Genomic DNA, 7,194 nt, shown 5'->3' with positions numbered 1-7,194 from the left:
CTTCAAATCAGGTGGCCAAAGTATCAGAGATTCAGCTTCAGCATCAGTCCTTCCAATGAATATTCAGGACTGATTTCCTTTAAGATTGACTGGTTTGATCTCCTTGCAGTCCCAGGGACTCTTAAGAGTCTTCTCCAACACCAAAGTTCAGAAGCATCAATTCTTCAATGCTCAGCTTTCTTTGTACTCCAACTCTCACATCCAAACATGACTACTGGAAAAACTATAGTTTTGACTAGATGGACCTTTGCCGGCAAAGTAATGTCTCTGCTTTTTAATACGCTGCTTAGGTTGGTCATAGCTTTTCTTCCAAGGAGCAAGTGTCTTTTAATTTCATGGCTGCAGTCACCATCTGTAGCGATACTGGAATCAAAAAAATAAAATTTGTCACTGTTTCCATTGTTTCCACATCTATTTGCCATTAAGTGATAGGACTGGATGCCACGATCTTAGTTTTTTGAATGCTGAGTTTTAAGCCAGCTTTGTCAGCCTGCTCTTTCACTTTCATCAAGAGGCTCTTCAGTTCCTCTTCACTTTCTGCCATAAGGGTGGTGTCATCTACATATCTAAGGCTATTGATATTTCTCCCAGCAAAATTGATTCCAGGCTGTGTTTCATCCAGCTGAACATTTTGCATGATGTACTCTGCATATAAGTTAAATAAGCAGGGTGACAATATACAGCCTTGATGCACTCCTTTCCCGATTTGGAACCAGTCTGTGGTTCCATGTCCGGTTCTAACTGTTGCTTCTTGACCTGCATAGAGATTTCTCAGGAGACAAGTAAGGTGGTCTGGTATTCCCATCTCTTGAAAAATTTTTCAGTTTGTGGTGATCCACAGAGTCAAAGGCTCTAGCATAGTCAATAAAGCAGAAGTAGATGTTTTTCTGGAATTCTCTTGCCTTTTAGCTGATCCAGCAGATGTTGGCAATTTGACCTCTGGGTCCTCTGCCTTTTCTAAATCGAGCTTGAACATCTGGAAGTTCATGGTTCACATACTGTTGAAGCCTAGCTTGGAGAATTTTGAACATCACTTTGCTAGTGTGTGAGATGAGTGCAATTGTGCGGTAGTTTGAACTTTCTTTGGCATTGCCTTTCTTTGGGAATGGAATGAAAACTGACCTTTTCCAGCTGAGTTTTCAAAATTTGCTGACATATTGAGTACAGCACTTTCACAGCATCATCTTTGAGGATTTGAAACAGCTCAGCTGGAATTACATCACCTCCACTAGCTTAGTGATGCTTCCTAAGGCCCACTTGACTTGGCATTCCAGGAAGTCTGGCTCTAAGTGAGTGATCACACCATCGTGGTTATTAAGATCTTTTCTGTATAGTTTTGTGTATTCTTGCCAACTCTTCTTAATAGCTTATGCTTCTGTTAGGTCCATAACATTTCTGTCCTTTATTGAGCGCATCTTTGCATGAAATGTTCCCTTGGTATCTTTAATTTTCTTAAAGAGATTGCTAGTCTTTTCCATTCTATTGTTTTCCTCTATTTCTTTTCATTGATCACTGAGGAGGCTTTCTTATCTCTTCTTGCTATTCTTTGCAACTCTGCATTCAGATGGGTATTTCTTTCCTTTTCTCCTTTGCTTTAGCTTCTCTTCTTTTCTCAGCTATTGTAAGGCCTCCTCAGACAACCATTTTGCCTTTTTTCATTTTTTGGGGGGGGGATGGTCTTGATCACTGCCTCCTATGTCACAAACTTCTGTCCATAGCTTTTCAGGCACTCTGTCTATCAGATCTAATCCTTTGAATCTATTTGTCACTTCCACTGTATAATTGTAAAGGATTTGAATTAGGCCATACCTGAATAGTCTAGTGATTTTCCCTACTTTCTTCAATTTACATCTGAATTTTGCAATAAGGAGTTCATGATCTGGACCACAGTCAGCTCCTGATCTTGTTTTTGATGACTGTATAGAGCTTCTGGTGGCTCTGACAGTAAAGATCTGCATGCAGTGTGGGAGACCTGGGTTCTGTCCCAGGGTTGGGAAGATGCCCTGGAGAAGTGCATGGCAACCCATTCCAGTGTTCTTGCCTGCATTATCCCATGGACAAAGGAGCCTGGTGGGCTACAGTCCACAGGGTCACAAAGAGTGGGACATGACTGGGCAGCTAAGCACAGCACAAAATAGATGTGGTAACAGAAAACTGATGGGTTGTCACAAGCTTTAGAGGAAAGAGAGCAAAATCAACATGCAGGAGCTCTTCTCCCACCCAACTGCTATGCAACCCACTTGCCCATTTAATTTCTCCATCTTCCTGACTTAGGCCTGCTTCAGGTTCATGGCCGGCATGCTCTTGCCTGTCCTCCCCATGGAATCAGCCCTCTGTATCCACAGATGCAGACACTTGGATGTGGAGAGCTGTCTATACTCCACTATTTTATATCATACAAGGGGCTTGAACATCTGTGGCTTTGGGTACCCATGGGAGTCCTGGCACCAATCCCCATGGACACCATGGATTGATACTGTACTTCTGCTACCACCAGCAGAATCAGAGGCATGCAAATCAGGTGTGTCTGTCATCAAACCTGTGTGCTGGCTGTACTTCCCAATGGAATTATGTAATTTAACTCAATATTACTTAAATCCATGAAATATGACTGCAAAAGGAAAGAACACTATTGTTTCTATGAAAGACAACTTGAATGCTTTGGAAAGTCTCCTAAAGGCAAGTTGTTAAATAAATTACTATCAGATTTCATACACGTGAGACATCTGTGAAAGAGTGGGGAAACAGTTAAAATCTATAAAGATGTTTTGCTTCATTGGTCCACATACCTTTAAGTCCTTGCTCCACTTAAGAGGATCTCAAACTGGAAATCCTAGCAGATAGATCACAAAAGTGGTTTATGCAAGAATAACATATGAAACACCAGTCAGTTTCTGTCCTCAAAGGAAGAGTTTCGGCCTTGTATCCACAGATCATCCCCCAAAATGAACAGAATCATGTTTTAAAGTGAAATGTTTAAAGTCTGAAGATACCACTCTGTATGCTTCCCCACTTCAACTTCCACAGCCCACAGCCCCAGTCCAACTACACTGGGTAAGAAGTGCTGGCCGTACGTGGTGCTGCTGAAATGTTACTTCTTCTCCCACCACTACCCCTGCCACCCTGAGAGTTCCATTTGGTTTCACACCCAAATGTCATTCCTGTTCTTTAGCATTTCATTGGTAAATACACACTGTTGAAGTGTGCTATTTGCAGAGACAATTTGAGGCCCGGGACATTTCCATTTTACACTTTCCAGGAGCCTCCCCCCACAGCTCAGCAAGATCCAGGGAGGCTGGGGAAAGTGTCAGCACTGACACACTCATGAATAGTCATCCTGCCTTTAATACAAATATGGCACCTGCCCTTACACAGCACGCTAATGATGATAAGCTCTTGGAAGACACAGGTTAATCTCCTGGCACCCCTTGGAGCTGGGCCACCGCTGTTCTTTTCCACTTAGAAGGTTAGGGAGTGGGTCACAGAAAGGTTAATTGACTTGCTTAAGTCAACACTACAAGTCAACAGGAGAGATGGAGTCAGATGTTGGGTAGTGAGGTTGCCACCTGTCAGACCTGGTCTCGAGGTTTCTGGTTTGATTCCTTTCCCAAGAGCTTATATGTGTTTGTTTAGCACAATAATACCTTTATGTAAAATATAAAGTGCGTGTGTGTGTGTATGTGTGTGTGTGTGCATATGCATGTGTGTCTTTCCTCCTTCATGAGAACACCTGGAAAGGAAATAGTCTGTTTAAAGTTTTGTCACGTTCACTTTCTCTAGCTCCTCAATCGACTGGAAACAATCCAGCTCCCCCACTCTCCCTGCCCCCATTTCTGCATTTGCTGATAACTTGTTTCTTAAAGAAAGAAGCAGATGTCAGGGCCGCTGCATATACCATCCCAGTGCATTCACAGCAACGAGAAAAAGCTAGGAGAAGCAGCCCAATCTGGGCAAAGGACTGCAGCCTGGAGATAAACTTTCCTGAAGACCAGGCTGTACTTGCCCTCAGCAAGTTCTAGAATTGTGAGACAAGCAGCCTATCCACAGCTAAAATTCCTGCTGTGTGAAGATAGGGTTCCTTGGTGCTCAGAACATTCCCCTTTTCCAGGCCCCTCGGCTGGGACCACATCACGATTAGGACACTTGAAGAGGTTGGCCATAAGTTGTGACCATTGGCATGTAAGCTGCTCGCATGGTAAAAGAGGAAAAGTTACACAAATATCACTTCAGTCTGAGGAGCAAATACAGGTGGGCCACAGAGTGAGTGTGAACAGGGAGGACTGATAAGATCCTGTCTTCTCTCCCAGGGCCCACCTGAGAGCCTCTGGGACCAACATTCAGTCATCCACAAACATCTATCAAGCAGTTACTGTGCGCTCTGGGCGCTGACCCTCAGAGGAAACGCCCCTTCCCACAGCATGGAGGGGAGGAGGCAGAAAAAGATTAGGAAGAAGAACAAGGAAGAGACTGGGGTACCCGCGGGCTTGGTGCAGTCTCTGTAGCTGCCTAAGGAGTGCGCCATCCCGAGCTCCACCCTGAGACCAGAACCCCTTCTGCCTGCCCTGTGCCTCCTGCTTTCCTCCCAAGCTTCAGGGCTCCACAGGGGGTGATGGCCCAGACCCATGAGGTTGGTAGGAGTCTGTGCCACGTGGAACCAGCAAGACCACAAGGGAACCCTTCGTTCCAGTCTTGGTGTCTGTGTGTGCTCAGCCGCTTCAGTCGTGTCCAACTCTCTGTGACCCCATGAACTGTGGCCCCCCGACGCCTCTGCCCATGGGATTCTCCAGGCAAGAATACTGGAGTGGGTTGCCATGCCCTCCTTCAGGGGATCTTCCCAACCCAGGGATCAGACCAGGGTCTTCCTTGTCTCCTATGCTGCAGGCAGATTCTTTACCGCTGAGCCACTGGTCTCGGTAGAGCAAAAATAGGGAATGAACTTCAACTACTTTGCTTCTCAAGTAACTCAGATTTTCAAGGCCACACATGAGCCTAGAAACCCTTCAGGGGTCAGTCTCTACCTGTTAGCTCAAGATCGGTTTAAAGTCATAGAACTATTATAAAAAAGACAAGAACCCTCCTTTTCTTGGCGGGGGTCGGGCGTGCAGTCCCGATCCGCGTAATGTACGGAGGTAGAGGGAACGGGCTCTAGCCCCCTCGGCGTCATGTCTTCGGTACCGGCGGCCAGCAATCCGCCGGTTCTATCCTCAAGCGCCGGGACACAGAGAAAAAGAGAAAAAAAAAAAAAAGACAAGAGATAGCAAATGCTGATGAGAATGTGGAGGAAAGGGTTAACACTTGTGCATGGTTGGTAGGAATGTAAACTCATGCAACCTCTATGGAAAAGAGTATGGAGGTTACTCAAAAATTAAAAACAGAGTTACCATATGATCCAACCCTTCCCTGGTGGTTCAAATGGTGAAGTATCTGCCTCCAATGCAGAAGACCTGGGTTCAGTCTCTGGGTCAGGAAGATCCCCTGGAGGAGGAAATGGCAATCCACTCTAGTATTCTTGCCTGGAGAATTCCATGGACAGAGGAACCTAGCAGGTCACAGTCCATGAGGTTGCAAAGAGTCAGACACAACTGAGCAACACACAACACACACATGATCCAGCAATACCACTTTTTGGTATTTATCAGAAGAAAATGAAACACTACCTTGAAGAGTTATCTGCACCTCCATGTTCACTGCAGTATTACAGCTGAGACATGGAAACAACATAAGTAGTTAAATAAAATGTGATCCACCTATATTTTATTTATAGATAAACCTATATTTATACTATACACACACAATGGAATATTATTCAGCCATAAAAAGGAAAACAACCATGCCAAAGTACAATCGTCAGTAAGATGAATAAGCTCTAGAGATGTGATGTACGGCATGGTGACTATAGGTAATAATACTGTCTGATTGCTGGGAGGAAAACTATGACAAATCTAGGCAGTATATTAAAATCAGAGACATCACTTTGCCAGCAAAGGTCCATATAGTCAAAGCTATGGTTTTTCCAGTAGTCATGTATGGATGTGAGAGTTGGACCATAAAGAAGGCTGAGTGCTGAAGAATTGATGCTTTCAAATTGTGGTGCTAGAGAAGACTCTTGACAGTCCCTTGGGACTGCTAGATGAAACCAGTCAATCCTAAAGAAAGGACTGATGCTGAAGCTGAAGCTCCAATGGTTTGGCCATCTGATGTGAAGAGCTAACTCACTGGAAAAGACCCTGTTGCTGGGAAAGATTGAAGGCCAAAGGAAAATAAAGCAGCAGAGGATGAGATGGTTGGATAGCATCACCAAGTCAATGGACATGAGTCTGAGCAGACTCCAGGAGACAGTGAAGGACAGGGCAGCCTGGCATGCTATAGTTCATGGGGTTGCAAAGAGTCAGACACACCCTAGCAACTGAACAACAGCAACTGTATCATAACTGGAGAGTTGCTAAAGAGTAGATCATAAGTGTTTTTAACACATGCAGACAAAGTAATTACGTGAGTTGGTGGAGATGTTAATTAACATTTTGGAATGATTTCGAGATATATACATATATCAGATCAGCACATTGGACACTTTAAACTTACACAAAGTTATATGTCAATTATATCTCAATATAGCTAAAAAAAAAAAAGAGAGAGGGAGTAAGCCACATCACAGAAAAGCCAACATTTGCAAATGTGACCTCCCTTACTTTTTAAAAAAGGACGTATTTTGGAGGCAGCGTGTGAAACTGAAGCGGCACTAACTGTCCTGAGGCTTAAGGAGACATGGTGGGGACGTCCCTAATGGTCCAGTGGTTGAGAATCTGCCTGCCAGTGCAGGGGACATGGTTTCAACCCTGGGTCCAGGAAGATTCCTCATGCCATGAGACAATGGGGCCCATGGGCCACAACTGCTGAATCCACACTCTAGCGGCCCTGAGTCACAAATACTGAAGCCTGTGCATCTAGAGCCCACATTTCACAGTAAGAGAAGCCACCACAATGAGAAGACCACACACTGCAGCTAAAGAAAGCCCACGTGCAGCAACAAAAACAAAGAACCGCAACAAAGAACCAGCATAGCCAAACATAATCAATGAATTAATTTAAAAGAAGAAGAAGAGCTGGCATCCCAGCTCTGTTATAAACTAGTGCTGGGCCAACTGATTCGCGACACTCAGACACTTCATGTCACCCATTTACCCCTGAATATGG

At 44.5% G+C, this 7,194-nt stretch overlaps 1 non-coding gene across 1 annotated transcript; it reads left to right on the top strand.

Moving 5' to 3' along the window:
* Nucleotides 1–5,073: 5,073 nt before the first annotated feature.
* On the top strand, nt 5,074–5,222 carry LOC122709749. The gene has a single exon (XR_006345711.1). It is a non-coding gene; the product is annotated as a small nucleolar RNA SNORA57 (small nucleolar RNA).
* Nucleotides 5,223–7,194: the final 1,972 nt, after the last annotated feature.

The sequence above is a fragment of the Cervus elaphus genome, chromosome 15 (assembly GCF_910594005.1).
Source record: "Cervus elaphus chromosome 15, mCerEla1.1, whole genome shotgun sequence".
Taxonomy (NCBI): Eukaryota; Metazoa; Chordata; class Mammalia; order Artiodactyla; family Cervidae; genus Cervus; species Cervus elaphus.
Note: the sequence above shows the minus strand (reverse complement) of the source record. Positions and strands in the feature narration are given on the sequence as shown.